Below are 18,513 nucleotides of genomic sequence, written 5' to 3'. Positions count from 1 at the left end.
GAATATCTATTAAAATTATTGACAATGATTTTATCGATAAATTAGTATGGAACATGTGAATTTTATTAAATATAATTGATTTTCCATGGTCCAACCTATAATATAAATTAATTAGATTAACCGTTATAGTTTTTTATTTCGTTATCAACGTCTTCTTCGTCAAAATATTTCTCCCATGTTTTGGAGCTAATATCTTTTGATGATTTTTGACGACTTCACAATAAAAAGGCTTAACATTACATGATCAACTGTCAAAAAGACTTTTGACATATCAACAAATTCACCAATTATCAATACTATCTATTATTTACAAAAAATTTAGTGGTGCTCCAAAAGTAATAAGGGTTTGCGCGGGGGGGGGGGGTGGGGGTTGAAAAAACTAGTTTTTTTTTTTTCAAGAAAAAGGGGTATGGAGGAATTTAAACAGGACTTTAAATGACAAAAAAAGTGTATTGTCATAAATAAATTTGGGATCTTTACAAAAACAACTGTTCATATTATTTATTTATTTATTTATTCTAACCATATACATTGATTATACATAATTATATACATATAATACATAAATTATACATATATTATACATTCACCGGCTATTGTTAGTTCAAGTGGTAGGGTGAACAGCTATTTGGGATAATTCTTCAATAAATTTATTGTTTGAATTCCAACGACATATATCGTACAATGTTACCTTCCATATTGACTTTACGATAGTATTTATTGCTATTGTAACGACATATATTATTGTAGCATTAACTTCTATATTGACTTTACCGTATGTGCTTATTGTTATTTTAACAATAAATTACTGAAATTCAATGATCATCCATCTCACACCATATAAATAGCCATTTTTGGGTTTGAACTCCATAATAAACATATTATTTATGTTTGGGTAAAATTTGAGGTTCAATAATTCACTCAAGCTTTATTTGTTTGCACTAATAAATTTCTGAATTTTAGTTATTTAGATTTTAGTCATTAAATGTGTTTATTTTTTTGGTCTAAATCTTATTCATCATATCTCAATCGGTAAGTGTGTCTGTTTTTCTTATTTCACAAATGGGTTTGAATAGATCTGAGCGATTAAGACATGTAATAAAGTATTACTGTTATTAAGATACTATCATCTACTTTCACCGTCAATTGCCACTATTACACCATTATCAACTACCATCATCTGACACCAACAATCACCATCCTCAATCACAATAACTATCACCCCTAATCATCGCCAATCACCACAGCCAGCATGCACCACCACTAGCCACCAGTTTAATCATCATCACCAATTACCATTATCACTTAACCATCAATTACTATCAACGATCACTACCACCAGCTACCACTATATAACGTCAACCACCATCAACCACCACTATATAATGCCAATCGCAACTATCATTCACCATCACCATTAGCTATTACTATCATCCACCATAACCATTAACATCTACCAACAATTACCACCACAGTTAAAACCATTATTGTCAGCCACCACCACTAGCTACTACCCACAATCACCACCAACAATGATCCCCCAATCGACATCCAAACCATTATCATTCATTACCATAACCACCAACTACTCCATTATTTTTAACAAATTTTTTGTTGATATATTATTAGATTAAGTAGTATGTTATTTAAATTTTATATTTATTAATTTTAAAGTAAAGATAATTTTATACATTCAGATGTTGAAAAACTAAAGAGTCTTAATTATTAAATTATTAGATCTTAAAATATATCTTAATATTCAGAGGTGTATTCAGAATCAAACTTCTCAATCTTAACATACATCTTAATATTCAGATATACATTTCGACCTCTTAATAAGCTTAATTTTAAAAAGGCCCAAGTGTCAGGATAATATGTTCTTTACCCGATTTATTTATTTGAGAAACAGAAAAGTTTTAAATTTATATGATTTTAATGTAGCATTGGGGTTTTCATACACGATTTACATACAAATATCCAAATGTCATAAAAGAATCTTTTACTCTACATATTGTCTAAGTTTTCAATGGAAAACAATTAGATACGGTCAAAATCAGGTATGTCCGATTTCCTAGGCTCGAGGGGTCGCCTTAAACTCGAGTTCAAGCAAGATCGAGATCGAGCTCGATGGACAAGACTGAAGCTCGAAATGCAATGCCCGAGGATCGAAGTATCATGCATATCGAAACTGAGCAGGACCGACTCCAAAATGGTGTCGTTATGAGTTTGTTACAGAAGGACAAGATTCCCTCCACGTCCCCAAGATCATGGTGTAAATTCCGGAATTGATTTGTACGAATTAGCACAAATTTGTACTAGGCGGTTATACAGCTGTCCCAATAAGATTCTTTACCACAAATAGAAATGTACCTTATTTAGGGTTCCCCTCCTATATAAAGGGGACCTCAATCATTTGTAACATCATCTAATCATTAGCAAAGAATACACTTTCTTACGTTTTCGCTCATTGTTCATCAGAGTCGTCCTTTATCTTTATTGTTCTTGATTTATTATTCTTGGTTCACCTCGAGGTCACTGAGCTCGGGGTCGCTACTGCCTACTAACTTATCTACTGGTTTGGTCTTGCTTATTTCCTTCCTCTATACTTCATATTTCTTGATTATTAATTGGTATTGAACTAAATCACGTATCTTTAAAATCACAAATCAAATTTAATTGTTACTCGTATTTTCGAGGTAAACAGTTTAGCGCCCACCGTGGGGATAAAGATAATAGTGATTATTTCATTACTGATTCTCATAACACACATTATTTTTACACTTTTTCTTGTCAAGAATTTTTTATTCTTAGGTTGAAACATGTATAACTCACAAAACGAACCTGTTCATGACAACGAAGGTCTTGAGTTCCACGGAGAAAATGACAACATAGTTGCTCCAGGGGTCGGTGTACCACCGATAAACCCTGAGGAAGTGCCAAATGTGGAACCAGTTGATGTTAGTTCACACATTGCTTTGAATGCAGATCTAGGCACAGACCCCGGAGGAAGTGTACGCAAGGAAGCCCGATCTGGGGGCCAAGGAACACAGGGTATAAGAGACGTGGGAATCAGCCTCTAAGTAATATTCGAGATGCTACAAGCTCAACAAATTGCCATTGCTCAACTTCAAAGTCAGAATAAAAACTCCAAGTGTGGTTGAACCAGGGAACACTCGATGTGTTGAGTCGGTGCCGGAGAGACCAAATGGTAATGGCTCGGGGACTGACCCCACAATTATGAGGATGCTAGATGAACTCACAAAATGAATCGAGTTTGGGGAGAAGAAGATTGAGGATAATGACGAAAAAATGGAGACTTATAACTCCCATGTTAATCAAATACCGGGGGCACCCCCGATCTTAGAAGGACTGGATTCTAAAAAGTTCGTGCAAAGACCCTTCCCCCCTAGTGCAGCTCCAAAGCCAATTCCCAAGAAGTTCCGTATGCCCGAGATTCCCAAGTATAATGGGACGACCGATCCGAATGAACACGTCACCTTGTATATGTGCGCCATCAAAGGAAATGACTTGGAAGATGTCGAAACTAAATTCGTACTGCTGAAGAAGGCCGGGGAGACTCTGTCCAAGGGTGCCTTGATATGGTATCATAACTTACCCCCTAATTCTATTGATTCGTTTGCTATGCTTGTAGATTCTTTTGTAAAAGCACACGCCGAAGCCATTAAAATTGCAATAAGGAAGTCGGACCTTTTCAAGGTAAGGCAGAAAGAAAATGAGATGCTCAAGGAATTCGTATCTCAGTTCAAAGCAGAGAGAATAAATTTGCCTCCGGTCACTGATGATTGGGCCGTTCAAGCTTTTACTCAAGGTCTCAACACTCGGAGTTCTATAGCTTCACATCAGTTAAAGCAAAGTTTGCTCGAGTACCTGACTGTCACTTGGGCCGACGTACATAATCGATACCAGTCGAAGATTAAAGTCAAAGATGATCAACTGGGGACTCCTTCGGGGTCCGTTTATCCTAGTAGACCCATGGGTAGGATCAAAGGGGATGTCGATCGAGAGCCGAGGTCGAATAGAGATCGATATCAACCGTACAATGGAGACCAAAGAGGCAGCGGGTCTGGGCGAAACTTCGCACAAAACAAGAGGAGAAATGGTCGAGGTCAAAATCACGAGGGCCTGATGCCAAGGAAGATCACATTAAATATCCAAAATCCGAATAAATGTACGACCCTATTTCGATTCTCTCTATCTTTTCGACTAACACTTGCAGGCTATCGACAAGGATCGGCACAAAGCTTTGAATCTTAAAGCACGCGTTGCACTCTTGTTCCTTTGGACCGGATTTTGTCCCAAATGAGTTTTTCCGACAAGGTTTTCAATGAGGCAACCATTGTTCGTGTATCCGAGGTTTCTTTACAATCAATCTCGAATACTTGGGGCATCACCCTCGGATATCAGCTTTGTTGCAAGGAAAGTACTTCTTGTCAACAGGGTCTCGATAGGTACATTTTGTAAGGGCAAAACGGTCGAATGAACCGTGCCCATGTAGGTTACTCGAGCCCTAACATCAAACATGAACGAATGTATAATCGTCTATTGAGAGAAGTATTTTTTCTATCCGATATCTCATGCCTCTAGAAAAAAATTCTATTTCATACTCTTGATTTATTGTGTAAACAGGCTTAATGGCCGATCACAATGGAAGTTCAAACTACTAACATTTCGAGACCATAAGACCTTAAAGGCGATCCTCGATTTTACAGGCCATGACCACCCCACTCGGGGACTGACTCTTCGGTCAAGCTCGAAGTGAAATGGAAGATAAGCCCAAAGGTCAAGTTCCGAACTAAAAAGGCTACGGCCAAGTTAACGCGGATCGGGGGCGTCCGAAATCCGTAACAAATACAAAAGCCCAAGGGCTATCTTAACCTGAGTTCGAGCAAACTCTCATTCGGGGACTATCTACGAAGCCTAAGGGCTAACTTTACTTCGAGTTCGAGTAAATCCTCACTCGATCATAAAAGCCCAAGGGCTATCTTAACCCAAGTGCGAGCATACCTCGAACACTCGGGGACTACCTACTCGAGCTATCTAAGTTCGAAATCATAAGACCTCAAAGAGGCACCCCTGATATATAGGCCAAGGCCAACATACTCGAGGACTAATCTTTCAGACAAGTTCGAGAGGCTATCGGGAAACAAGCCCAAGAGACATACCCGAAGGCTACGGCCATATTAAAAGGCTATGGCTATATTAAAGACTACGATCATGTAAAAGGCTACAGCCGAAATAATGCGGTTCCGAGATGTTTGATGTTCGCCATAAATTAAAGGCCTTCAAATACTTCAAAAAACCAGTTAAACTCGGCTACCCTCGGCAAAAGCAATAAGGGCTTCAATAAAATCAGCTCTCGAATAATTTAAAGGCTTCGATAACATCAGCCTTCAAAAAACCTCAAGAGGCATTAACACGAACCGGTTCTGATCGATTGAACCCTTGAAAAAATCAACGGGTACAAAAAACACATACTAAGGAATAAAGAAATTTTCACTAAATATTTTATCCAAAAAGAGGAAAAAATTATAACTGTCTTAGAGGCTGAATTGGCCCAACTTAAAGAGCCTAATGGCCGATCTAAAAAAGCTCAAGGGTTATCTTAACCCGAGTTCGAGCAAACCCTTACTCGGGGACTATCCACAAAGCTTGTGGGCTAACTTTACTTTTAGTTCGAGCAAATCCTCACTTGGCTATAAGGCTTAAAGGCTATTTTCAATTTCGAGTTCGAGTAAGTACTCACTTGACCACTAAGCCCAAGGGCTACTCGAGTTCGAGAAAATTCTCACTCGGGGACTATTTTTCGAGCCCAAGGGCCACCTTATCTCAAGTTCGAGCATGTCCTCACTTGGCCATAAGACCTAAGGGCTATTTTCATTTCAAGTTCGAGCGTGTACTCACTCAACTATCAAGCCCAAGGGCTACCTTACCTCATCGATTGTTGAGCCTAAGAGCTACTCAAACTCAAGTTCGAATGGTCATTCGGGGACCACTGATCAGAAAAGTTCGGGGATAGAACTTATTATCAGTCATTACCATCTCAAACTTTGGACATTCAAAAGGAATTTTATGCTAAGTGTTACATATCGCGTTTCATACATTAAAAGTTTCGTCTTCGGTTAATTGACGTAAACTCGGGGATGAAACCATCTTGATATTAATGAACTTACGCTATTTATAACAAGTGATAAGTAAGGGTTATGAAGGCTAAAAGGGGTACATGGATTAAAGAAAATGAGTTTCGTTGAAAGTGGTCAATTTGGAATAAAATATGGGTCGATCGATAATACCCGATAATTATGAACTAGTACCATGCAAGGTACCATATGACCACGGTAGTATAATATATGAAGTATATATGAAGTATTTTAAAAATAAATAAAATTTTAAGTAATTTGTGGTAATTTTAAATTATGCGGGAAATTGATTAGTTATCGGGTAGCTGGATATTACCCGATTAACTAATAAGTGGATAAAACTTAAATTAATTATAAGACACATGGAAGCCCTCCCTAACCAAGATAATGACTCTTAAAATCATTTGGGAGGTGGCAACCTTATGCCTTATCTTGAAGACACCTCTTATATATAATAGTTTGTAATTGACCAAGGCAATTATCACTCAAATACATTCTGAAACTAGACAAAATATAGCAACCTTTCACGTTACAAGTATTTATCAAGAGATGGAAATGGAAAACGTTGGGGGTTATGGCTTTTCTTGTTTAAAACTTACGAACAAAAGCAAACTCATCCAACTTCAACAAATTTAAGCAAAGTTTCGTCCAATTTCAGAAGCAGGAGCTTCACTTCGAGTAGATAATTCAAGGAACAGGTATGTTAAGGTCCTCCCTTCTTTCTTTCGGTATGGTCCAAATTATACTGAAGAAATGAGCAAACACAAAGTTTCCATAAATTACTATATTCATAGAATTATTATGGGTGTCTATATCCTTGATTCCCCATAAAAATTATTATTATTTTCTATTCATGGGTCCCAGAATAATACGTAGTTGGAAAAGTTTATCCGGAAGGAATATCGAGATTATTATGTATTTTTCATGTATTTCACTCATTTATACATGTGCATTGACCCATGACCAGATGGCGTTATATACGCGTATATATGTATGTATATGTATATGGGATATGGGAAAAGGTTACGGCATTATATACGCACCACCACCTGATCAGCTGGTATATGATGATGATGTTGCCCACAGTGGCTGAAATATGATTCAAACAGCATTATATATGTATGTAAATGTATATGGGATATGGGAAGAGGTTACGACATTATATACGCACCACCACCTGATCAACTGGTATATGTTGATGATATTGCCCACAGTGGCCGAGATGATATGATGGGATGCCCTTAGTAGCTTGATGATATTATGTACACCCATACCTATGCATCACATGACATTTACACGCATGTACATGACGTTATAAACGTTTTAGAATTTACAAAGTTATTCAAATTTAAAGATGTGTTTCAGTATTCCATGTTTCATCTATGTCTTTTACGTACTAATTTCTATGCCTTACATACTCAGTACATTTTTCGTACTGACGCCCCATTTCACGGAGCCTGCGTTTCATACCCGCAGGTACAGGTAGGCAAGCCGATGGTCCCCCTTTTTAGGATCCCTGATCAGCAAGAGTTGGTGTGCTCCATTTGATCCGGAGCTACTTTTGATATTGGTACGATACGTTTATACATATATATGTATATGGGTATGGCGTGGCTCAGTCCCGTCTTTGTACAGTTATGTTTTTGTTAGAGGTCTGTAGGCAGTATGTCTAGTTGGGTTGTATGTGGCCTTGTCGGCTTTTAGTTTTGGATGAATAATAGCAGCCTTGCCGGCTCGCCCACTATATTCTGCATGTATACGTACATATGCCTTGATGGCAGGTTTCTTTCACGTATGTTATTTTCGTAATGCAGTAGATGTTATTCAGGTTCATATCTTAGACGCATGCTTAGGGGTGTTTGACAGGTAGGACTCAGGCACTCGTCGCGGCCCATCGGTTTGGGTCGTGATAAAGGTGGTATCAGAGCAGTTTTGTCCTAGGGTTGTCTACAGACCGTGTCTAGTAGAGTCTTATTTATGGGTGTGTTGTGAACCACACTTATAGACAGGAGACTATAGGACATATAGGATGTTATCCTCTCTTCTTATCTTAGATCGTGCGATATAAATATTCATGTTCCTAACGACGTGTTACGTTTTTAGCGATGCCTCCAAAGACTACAGCCGCTAACATAGGTCAGAAAGCTACGAAGGTGTTAGAAAGAGAGATAAGTAGTACTATGGATTCAGACCCATCGGAGATCATGGGTTCTATTGAGGAGGATCTATCCGAGGATCCACAAGAGTCATCCGTTCGAGTTGTTTCGACCACTCCGGCAATAGATGGGGTGAGAGGAGTTCTGACCTCACTAAGTCCCTTAGTTTCACAACCCATTGATCAGGGTATGAGGGGAGTAGTGCATGGATTGGCACAACAGGATTCCCTCGGGCTCAAAACTATGTCAAGATATTTGTGGATACCAGCTCTTCTGAGGTTCCGGATAGTCCACGGTCTTGGGAGTCCGTCAATCAAGGTTCATCGGTATATGCTATGAGATACGCAGAGGAAGAAGATAGTAGTCGGGCCAAGAGGAGGAAGGTAACTGATAAGAACATGAAGATTCCGCTTCGAAATGTGTCTGATCGACGTTCGTATATAGGACGAGGCGAGGACCCTCTACTATAGACTTCCTCCAAGTGTTAGTTTTTGGTTGGTGGATTTCACCTCTTCTTGGAATGTTACCAAGTCAGGGTTCTAAATGTGTTTGGTTGTTTTATGAGGATGTAGGGAGTCCCGTTCCGACTTGTATATGTTATGGTTATGCCTACTTAGAGGTTTTGCAGACAGTATCCTGTATATAGTTTTGGGTATGACATGTCTACGGCCTAGTCGACCCCTATGTATATAAACCTTTTTGTAAATTATTTATGCAAGTTATGTTTTAATTTTGTTACCTAGATATATGAATGTGGCCCGAATGACCCGTGATAGGTTTGATATAAACAAGGATAAGATATGTGGTGTTCGGTTGGGTAGGACTTGATATTATAATAGGTATGGATCGATTGGCCCTTTGTTATGCTAACATCAAGTGTGGATCAAAGATGATTTGATTTTAGTTTCTAGGAGAGCCTGTTTTGCAATGGAAAAGTAATACCGCATCACCAAAAGGTAAATATATCTCCTGTCTCAAGGCAAGAAAGATAATCAGAAAGGACTATATTTATCACTGAGTTCGGGTTTAGGATGTGGAAGTAGAGTTATTAACCATTCAGTTATTTCCTATAGTCAATGAGTTTCCCGATGAGCTTCCGGGTCTTCCGCCAGAGTGAGAAATTGAGTTTTCCATTAACCTGCTACTACCAAATATTCATCCAATAGCTATTCCTCTCTATAGAATGGCCCCTGTAGAGCTGAACGAGTTAAAAGGACAACTAAGGGGCTTGCTTGGAAAAAGGTTTTATCAGATCTAGTACGTCACCGTGGGGAGCACCTATGTTGTTTGTGAGAAAGGAGGATGGTTCTTTACGAATGTGTATTAATTATAGGCAGTTGAATAAAGTGACGATCAAGAATAAGTACCCGTTCCCGAGAATTGATGATTTATTTGATCAGTTGCAAGGTGCCAAGTGTTTTTCAAAGATAGACCTGAGGTCCGGATACCATCAGGTAAGAGTTAAGGATAAAGATATTCCGAAGACAACATTTAGGACCAGATACGAGCACTTTGAATTTCATGTTATGTCGTTTGGTTTGACCAATGCCCCAGCAGTATTCATTGATTCGATGAACCGTGTGTTTAGGCCCTTTTTAAGATTTGTTCGTAATCGTATTTACCGACAATATATATTGGTATATTCTCGTTTAGAGGCTGAGCATGCAGATCGCTTGCGTATTGTGCTCAAAGTTCTACAAAAAGGGAAGTATGCAAAATTCTCTAAATGTGAATTATGGTTGAACTCTGTAGCTTTACTTGGACATATCATTTCGCGTGAAGACATCCGAGTGGATACACAAGAGACTGAGACAGTGAAGACTTTGCCTAGACCCACAACACCGATGAAGGTTCGTAGCTTCTCTGTTTGGCAGGTTGTTACAGGAAACTTGTAACGGGATTTTCTTCTCTTCTAAGCACCTTCGACCAAAGTGGTATGTGGTGTGTTGCTTGATATTTCGGAATAACATAAGGAAATCTATGGTGCAGGAAAGTTGAAGAAAGGTTGCAAATAAGTATAAATAGATATGTGTAGGTCGCAAGCTAAAGTATGGTAGAGCGATAAGGTTTTAGGAAGACAAGAGGAAGGATAATAAAAGATGAGTTAAAAAGGTAACGAGAATGGATAAGTCTTTGGGGATAAGTTCATAAGAAAGCTGATGATTTCTCTAAGTTACAGAAGGCTCAGTATAGCTTGAAAGAAACTTAAAGGAGTCTAAGACTACTAATGTTTAAATAGATGAAATACTACCCTAATAGTGGGATAAGAGCTTAATTGTGATGGATAAAGGATGAAGTTTGGGCCTCCGAAGAGGGGAATTTCCTGAATTGTAAAGAAATGAACTAAGTTTCAATGGACCAATCCTTGCGAACAGAGTTTCGGGGCATTGAAGGACATGTTAACTCCAGCACCGGTTCTACTGCTCCCAGAAAGGATTGATGGTTATGTTACCTAGACGCTTGTTGGATTGGATCATGTGCTGATGCAGCTTAGTAAGGTTGTAGCATATGCTTCTGGACAACTAAGTAAGCACGAGAAGAACTACCCGACCCACGATTTAGGGTTAGCCGCGGTAATTCATGCACTAAAGATGTGGAGGCACTACTTGTATGGCATTCATGTTGATATCTATACAGATATTAAGAGCCTCCAATACATCTTCAAGCAAAAGGAATTGAATCTTCGTCAAAAGAGATGGTTGGAGCTACTTAAAGACTATAACGTTAATATTTTATACCATCCGGGGAAGACGAAAGTAGTAGCATGCGCCCTCAGCCGTAGATCTATGGGTAGCCTATCATATTTACAACCATAAAAGGAGGGGAATATCCTATGAGGTTCATCAACTAACTAGTCTTGGAGTCCGGTTACTGGACTCAGGTGACATTGGAATTACTATTTAGGATACAACAACATCCTCTTTAGTAACTGAAGTAAAGGAATGCTAGTACGAGGATCCCGTGTTAATTTATTATAGGGATACCACCTTTCAGAAGGAGAAGACGCCATTTGAAATTACAGAAGATGGGGTCTTCAGATATCGAGGACGATTATGTGTGCCTAATGTTGCAGAGCTACGTCGGTAGGTTATGGGAGAAACTCACTATTCCCGTTATTCTATCCATCCAGGAGCGACAAATATGTATCATGACATCAGGGAAATATATTGGTGGGATGGAATGAAAAAAGGATATAGCAGATTTTTTTGCTCAGTGCCCTAACTGTCAGCATGTTAAGATTGAGCATCAAAAATCCGGTGGATTATTGTAGGCTATGGAGATTCCAACTTGGAAATGGGAAATACTTAATATGGAATTCATCGTAGGCTTACCTCGTACCCAGTGTAAGTTTGATTCAATATGGGTGATTGTTGATAGGCTCACAAAGTCAGCCCATTTTTTGCCCGTTAGAACTACATATTCCTCAGAAGATTATGCGAGGCTTTATATCAAGGAGATAGTATGACTGCATGGTGTCCTTGTATCTATTATCTTGGATAGAGGAGCTCAATTTACAGCTAACTTCTGGAGGTCCTTCAGAAAGGGATTGGGGACTTAAATAAGTCTTAATACAACATTTTATCCCCAGACAAACGAACAGGCTGAGCGTACTATTCAAACACTGGAAGATATGTTACGAGCTTGTGTAATAGACTTCAAAGGTAGCTGGGATGATCCTCTACTGCTTATTGAGTTCACATATAATAATAGCTACCATTCCAGCATTCAGATGGCTCCATACGAAGCTCTTTACGGACGAAAGTGTAGGTCGACTATAGGGTGGTTCGACGTTGGAGAATTTGGATTACATGGGCCAAACCTGGTTCAGCAAGCCATAGAGAAAGTAAAGTTGATTCGGGATTGACTATTGACAACTTAGAGTTGTCAGAAGTCATTTTCTAACGTGCGTCATCGAGATTTAGAGTTCAGGGTGTGATGAAATTTGGCAAGAAAGGCAAACTTAGCCCACGATATATTGGGCCTTATAGGATCATTCGGAGAGTGGGCCGAGTAGCTTATGAGTTGGAATTAACCTCAGAATTGGAGTTTGTCCATCCAGTTTTTCACTTATCTATATTACGAAAGTGCATTGGCGATCCTACCCGAGTGGTGCCCACGAATGATGTACAAATTATAGAAGACTTATCATACGAGGAAGTTCCGGTTTCCATCCTAGACCGACAAATCCGCAAGTTGCGGAATAAGGAGGTAGCCTCCGTGAAAGTACTTTGGAGAAATAACAATGTGGAAGAAATGACTTGGGAGGCCGAGGAAAACATGAAGACTAGATATCCCTACCTATTTCCTCCTCTAGAGAAGGGTCCGACTGAGACATCATAATCATAAGGTAAGAGTATAAATTCTTGTGTTGGTTATTATCATTGGTCATGTGAGGCCATTGTCGTTATTCATAATTATGGTCATGTGTGTCGTTGAATTATAAAGCTTCTACGGGGAGAATTGGTAGTGGTGTTGTTACAGAGGCAACCTTGCCAAAGTTTTATAGATCACGGGGAGTTGAACATTGAAGGACGAATGTTTCTAAGGGGGGGAAGGATGTTACATCTCGCGTTTCATACATTAAAAGTTTCATCTTCGGTTAATTGACGTAGACTCGGGGATGAGATCATCTTGACGTTAATGTACTTACACTATTTATAACAAGCGATAAGTAAGTGTTATGAAGGATAAAGGGGTACACGGATTAAAGAAAACGAGTTTCGTTGAAAGTGATCAATTTGGAATAAAATACGGGTCAAGCGATAATACCCGATAATTATGAACTAGTACCATGTAAGGTACCATATGACAACGGTAGTATAATATATAAAGTATATATGAAGTATTTTAAAAATAAATAGAATTTTAAGTAATTTGTGGTAATTTTTAAATTATGCAGGTAATTGATTAATTACCGGATAACATGACATTATTCGATTAACTAATAAGTGGATAAAACTTAAATTAATTATAAGACATGTGGCAGCCCTCCCTAACCAAGATAATGACTCTTAAAATCATTTGGGAGGTGGCAGCCTTATGCCTTATCTTGAAGACACCTCTTATATATAATAGTTTGTAATTGATAAGGCAATTATCACTCAAATACATTCTGAAACTAGACAAAATATAGCAACCTTTCACGTTACAAGTATTTATCAAGAGATGGAAATGGCAAAAGTTGGGGTTATGGCTTTTCTTGTTTAAAACTTACGAACAGAAGCAAACTCGTCCAACTTCAACAAATTTAACCAAAGTTTTGTCCAATTTCAGAAGTAGAAGCTTCACTTCGATCAGATAATTCAAGGAACGGGTATATTAAGGTCATCCTTTCTTTATTTTGGCATGGTCCAAATTATACTGAAGAAACGAGCAAACACTAAGTTTTCATAAATTACTCTATTCATAGAATTATTAGGGGTGTCTATATCATTGATTCCCCATGAAAATTATTATTGTTTTCTGTTTATGGGTCCCAAAATAATACGCAGTTGGAAAAGTTTATCCGGAAGGAATATCAAGATTATTATGTATTTTTCATGCATTTCACTCATTTATACATGTGCATTGACTCATGACCAGACGACGTTATATACGCGTATATATGTATGTATATGTATATGAGATATGGGAAAAGGTTATAGTGTTATATACGGACCACCATCTGATCAGCTGGTATATGATGATGATGTTGCCCACAGTGGCTGAAATATGAATCAGACAGCGTTATATATGTATGTATATGTATATGGGATATGGGAAGTGGTTACGACGTTATATACGCACACCACCTGATATTGCCCACAGTGGCCGAGATGATATGATAAGATACCCTCAGTGGCTTGATGATATTATGTACACCCATACCTATGCATGGCATGACATTTACACGCACGTACATGACGTTATAAACGTTTCAGAATTTACAAAGTTATTCAGATTTAAAGATGTGTTTCAGTATTCCATGTTTCATCTATGTCTTTTACGCACTAATTTCCATGCCTTACATACTCAGTACATTTTTCGTACTGACACGCCATTTCATGGGGCCTATATTTCATGCCCGCAGGTGCAGGTATGCAAGCTGACGGTCCCCATTCTTAGGATCCCTGATCAGCGAGAGTTGGCGTGCTCCATTTGATCCGGAGCTACTTTTGATATTGGTACGATACGTTTGTACATATATATGTATATGAGTATGACGTGGCTCAGTCCCGTCTTTGTACGACTATGTTTCTGTTAGAGGTCTGTAGACAGTATGTCTAGGTGTATTGTATGTGTGTTAGAGGTCTGTAGGCAGTATGTCTAGTTGGGTTGTGTGTGACCTTGTCGGCTTTTAGTTTTGGATGTATAATTGTCTATAGCAGCCTTGTCGGCTCGCCCACTGTATTTTGCTTGTATACGTACATATGCCTTGATGGCAGGTTTCTTTCACGTATGTTATTTTCGTAATGCAACATATGTTATTCAGGTTCATATCTTAGACGCTTTCTTATGGGTATTTAACAATTAGGACTCAGGCACCCATCGCGGCCCATCGGTTTGGGTCGTGACACTAAGCGCTTTGACCCGCACAAAAGGGTAACAGATTCAGAAGCCACGGAAGGAAAATGGCTTTGTATAAACCTTTTTACAAGAAGCTATAGGTCACGATCAAGAGTTCCTCGCAAGGGCTGATCAACCTCAAAAGCAAAATATTACTAAGAGCACGAAACCTAAGCAGCACGGTCCTTATCGGCAGAAGTGTCTTCGCCCTCAGAATCTTTCCCACCGCCGGACTCGCTAAAAGTTCTCGGAGTTTTCCTCGGGAAAGGCTGGCTTCCAAGCTTTCATTCCCTCAGTCACTTGCGTTACGATGATGATGTCGTGGCAAAATCGGGGTAAAAATCAAGGACTTAATTCGTTTCTTGTCGTTATATTCTAAGAAACACAGGGACTATCTATATACGGTTGAAATCAGGTATGCCCGATTTCCCAGGCTCGAGGGGTCGCCTTAAACTCGAGTTAAAGCAAGTTCGAGATCGAGCTCGATGGACAAGACTCGAAGCCCGAAATGCAATGCCTTAGGATCGAAGTATCATGAGTGTCGAAGCTGAGCAGGACCGACTCCGAGACAATGCCATTATGAGTTTGTTACAGAAGGACAAGATTCCCTCCACGTCCCCAAGATCATGGTGTAAATTCCGGAATTGATTTGTACGAATTAGCACAAATCCGTACTAGGCAGTTATACATCTGTCCCAATAAGATTTTTTACTGCAAATGAAAATGTACCTTATTTAGGGTTCCCCTCCTATATAAAGGGGACCTCAATCATTTGTAACATCATCTAATCATTAGAAAAGAATATACTATCTTACTTTTTTGCTTATTGTTCATGAGAATCGTCCTTTATCTTTATTGTTCTTGCTTTATTATTCTTGGTTCACCTCGAGGTCACTGAGCTCGAGGTCGCTACTGCCTACTAACTTATCCACTGGTTTGATCTTGCTTATTTTCTTCATCTATACTTCATATCTCTTGATTATTAATTGGTATTGAACTAAATCACGTATCTTTAAAACCACAAATCAAATTTAATTGTTACTCGTATTTTCGAGGTGAACAACAATATTATGTTAATTCATATTATTTACCCTCAAAATCGGATAACAATTAAATTTATACACGGTTTTAAGGATACGTAATATAATTTGACACAACTTGAGAGAGTAGATTAATATTGAAATCAATGACAGAAAAATAAATGCACACCACACAAGTTGAATAGTGTTAGCCTTGAAGGTTGGTCACCCTCGAGCCAGAAATTGCCTCAATCTATGTGAGAACAGAATAGCAAGATAATAAGAACTAGAATAATAATGTATTGCCTTTGGATGCGTGTTACAATGTGTCTTACAAATGATCAGACCCACTTTTATATAGTAGGGGAGTCCTACTCTAGGTACAATTCTATAAAAGTTAGAAAACCTCATAACTTGCTAACTAATCGGCCTCTCCTTGATACGTATCGAGATTTCCACCGTGATATCTGACCGAATGCAGATATTTTGGCCTTCCGTTTTTTGGCCCGATAAAATTTTCTTGATCTTGTTCGGAGTCGAGGTTGGTTCCGGAGTCACGAGCTCGATGATCTAACTCCGTACCTTTGTTTGATATAATTCAGGGTCGAGCTTCAACCCATCATGTTTCAGTCCCGGCCTGTCATGCAGTGGACGAGCCCGATTTCGACCGTATACACATATTTAAACTATATTTATAAATATTTTTGTTTTATTAAGGATAAGAGATCTTATTTTTCAAAAGGAATAATTGCACTTTTGAATTCTTTAGTTATCGGTAATTTATGAGTTTAGTCCTTGTTATACTTAATTAGCATATTTAACTTAGAATAATTAAAATATAGGTCCATTTACGTATGAAATATTTGATATTTAGGTTTCAAAAATGGAAAAAGGTCAAAATGGCCCTGAACTATTGAAAAAGATTTAAAAATATCCTTCATTTATCTATTGGGCTAAAAATACCCCTCCATCCACCTTTTTAGTTCACTTACGCCCTTTGACCGTTAGGTCAATGCTGAATTAAAAATAATAATTATTTAAATTCCACGTGAAAACTTCTTATTGGCCAAAATTAAAACATCTAACACATTAGAAAGACCCACCCATATCTACCATTTTTTCGTACTAACCCGACCCAAACAAAAAATTCAACAAAAAGGCCCCAAAATCTACCAAAATTGTGAAATAGAAAGTTATATGATTCCAAAATCTACAAAGTATATCACTACCAACTCGTCGCTACATCAAGTGAGCTCCAAGAAGATTGATATTTTTCTCCAAGTGTTCCAAAAAGGTTAAGATCTTTTTTTTATTTTGAACTTTTTATTCAGGTCAGGTTAGTGTTGGGGTGGGTTAGTCCGAAAAAAGGTAGATATGGGTAGATCTTTCTAATAGGTTAGATGTTTTAATTTCAACCAATAAGAAGTTACCACGTAACATTTAAATAATTATTTTTAGAATTCAGCATTGACCTAATGGTCAAAGAGTATAAGTGAACCCAAAAGGTAGATGAAGGGGCATTTTTAGCCCAATAGGTGGATGAAGGGTATTTTTATACATTTTTCAATAGTTTGGGGCATTTTTGACCCTTCTCCGTCTCAAAAAGGGAAAATTTCACACTAGAACAATTGAGCTCCCTATTTTTCAATTTTATAACCCATATTTCACAACCAACTAGCCCAAAAATAATAGGCTAAGATTCAACATTCAACTTCAATAGGTTCTCAAAATTACTATTTAATTTCTAAAAAAGATTCCTAAAGCTTTTAAAGTAATTTTCGAATCAGTAATTGTGACTCAAATATTAGTTCAACAAACCAAATTCATTTGGGTGGTGAAATTAAATTTTTAACAAGCTTAAATATGTGGGTTTAAATTTCAAATTTGATTTTGTGAGAAATTTGGAGTGGGTGTTATTTAGACTTGTTAGAAATAGTATAAGAAGGTTGTATATAAAATTTGAAATCATTTAATGGAGATTTGGATTGGTTTTGAACAAGAATCGCAACTGAAAATCGTGGAAGAAATTCGTCTACATACACTTGTTTAAAGGTGTATAAAAATGTATAATAGTGTATAAGGTGTGTTTCTACACTCATATACACTATTATACAAGATTATACATAATTATACAAAAAACTAACTTCGTTTTCTTCCTTGCGTCTTTTCTGAAATTTAACTATATTCTACTCTAAATCACTTCAAATTTAAATTTTGAACTCCTTTTAATATTTTCAATCAATTGGAACAATACCCAATCCAAACAACTAACAAATTCAAAAAAAACCATTTTCAAAAGCAAAGCTTTGAATGGTCTTCAATAGTGGACTTCTACTCTTCAATTTTCTTACAATGCAAGCAGGTGACACAAGAGGAGAAGCAGAAAATACACTGCCCCTTGAAGCATATGGAGAAGATGTGAGAAGAAGAGAGACTGAAAGCAATGGTTGTGAGAACACATATTTAACTTCATAGCTTTTGGAAGCAATGGTTGTAAGAACATAGATTTTGAATTTGCTAGTGCTTTCAAAAATGTACAATGTGGGCTAGGTGGGGTAAAACTTAAAAACATGAGCCATTTTTTGTTACGGTGTGAAGTCGTAAAAATAGCACGGTATAGCCAGTTTTCGGACT

Source organism: Nicotiana tabacum, chromosome 22 (genome assembly GCF_000715075.1).
Source record: "Nicotiana tabacum cultivar K326 chromosome 22, ASM71507v2, whole genome shotgun sequence".
NCBI classification, from domain to species: Eukaryota; Viridiplantae; Streptophyta; class Magnoliopsida; order Solanales; family Solanaceae; genus Nicotiana; species Nicotiana tabacum.
The sequence above is the reverse complement of the archived record's forward strand: the minus strand, read 5'-3'. Positions refer to the sequence as shown.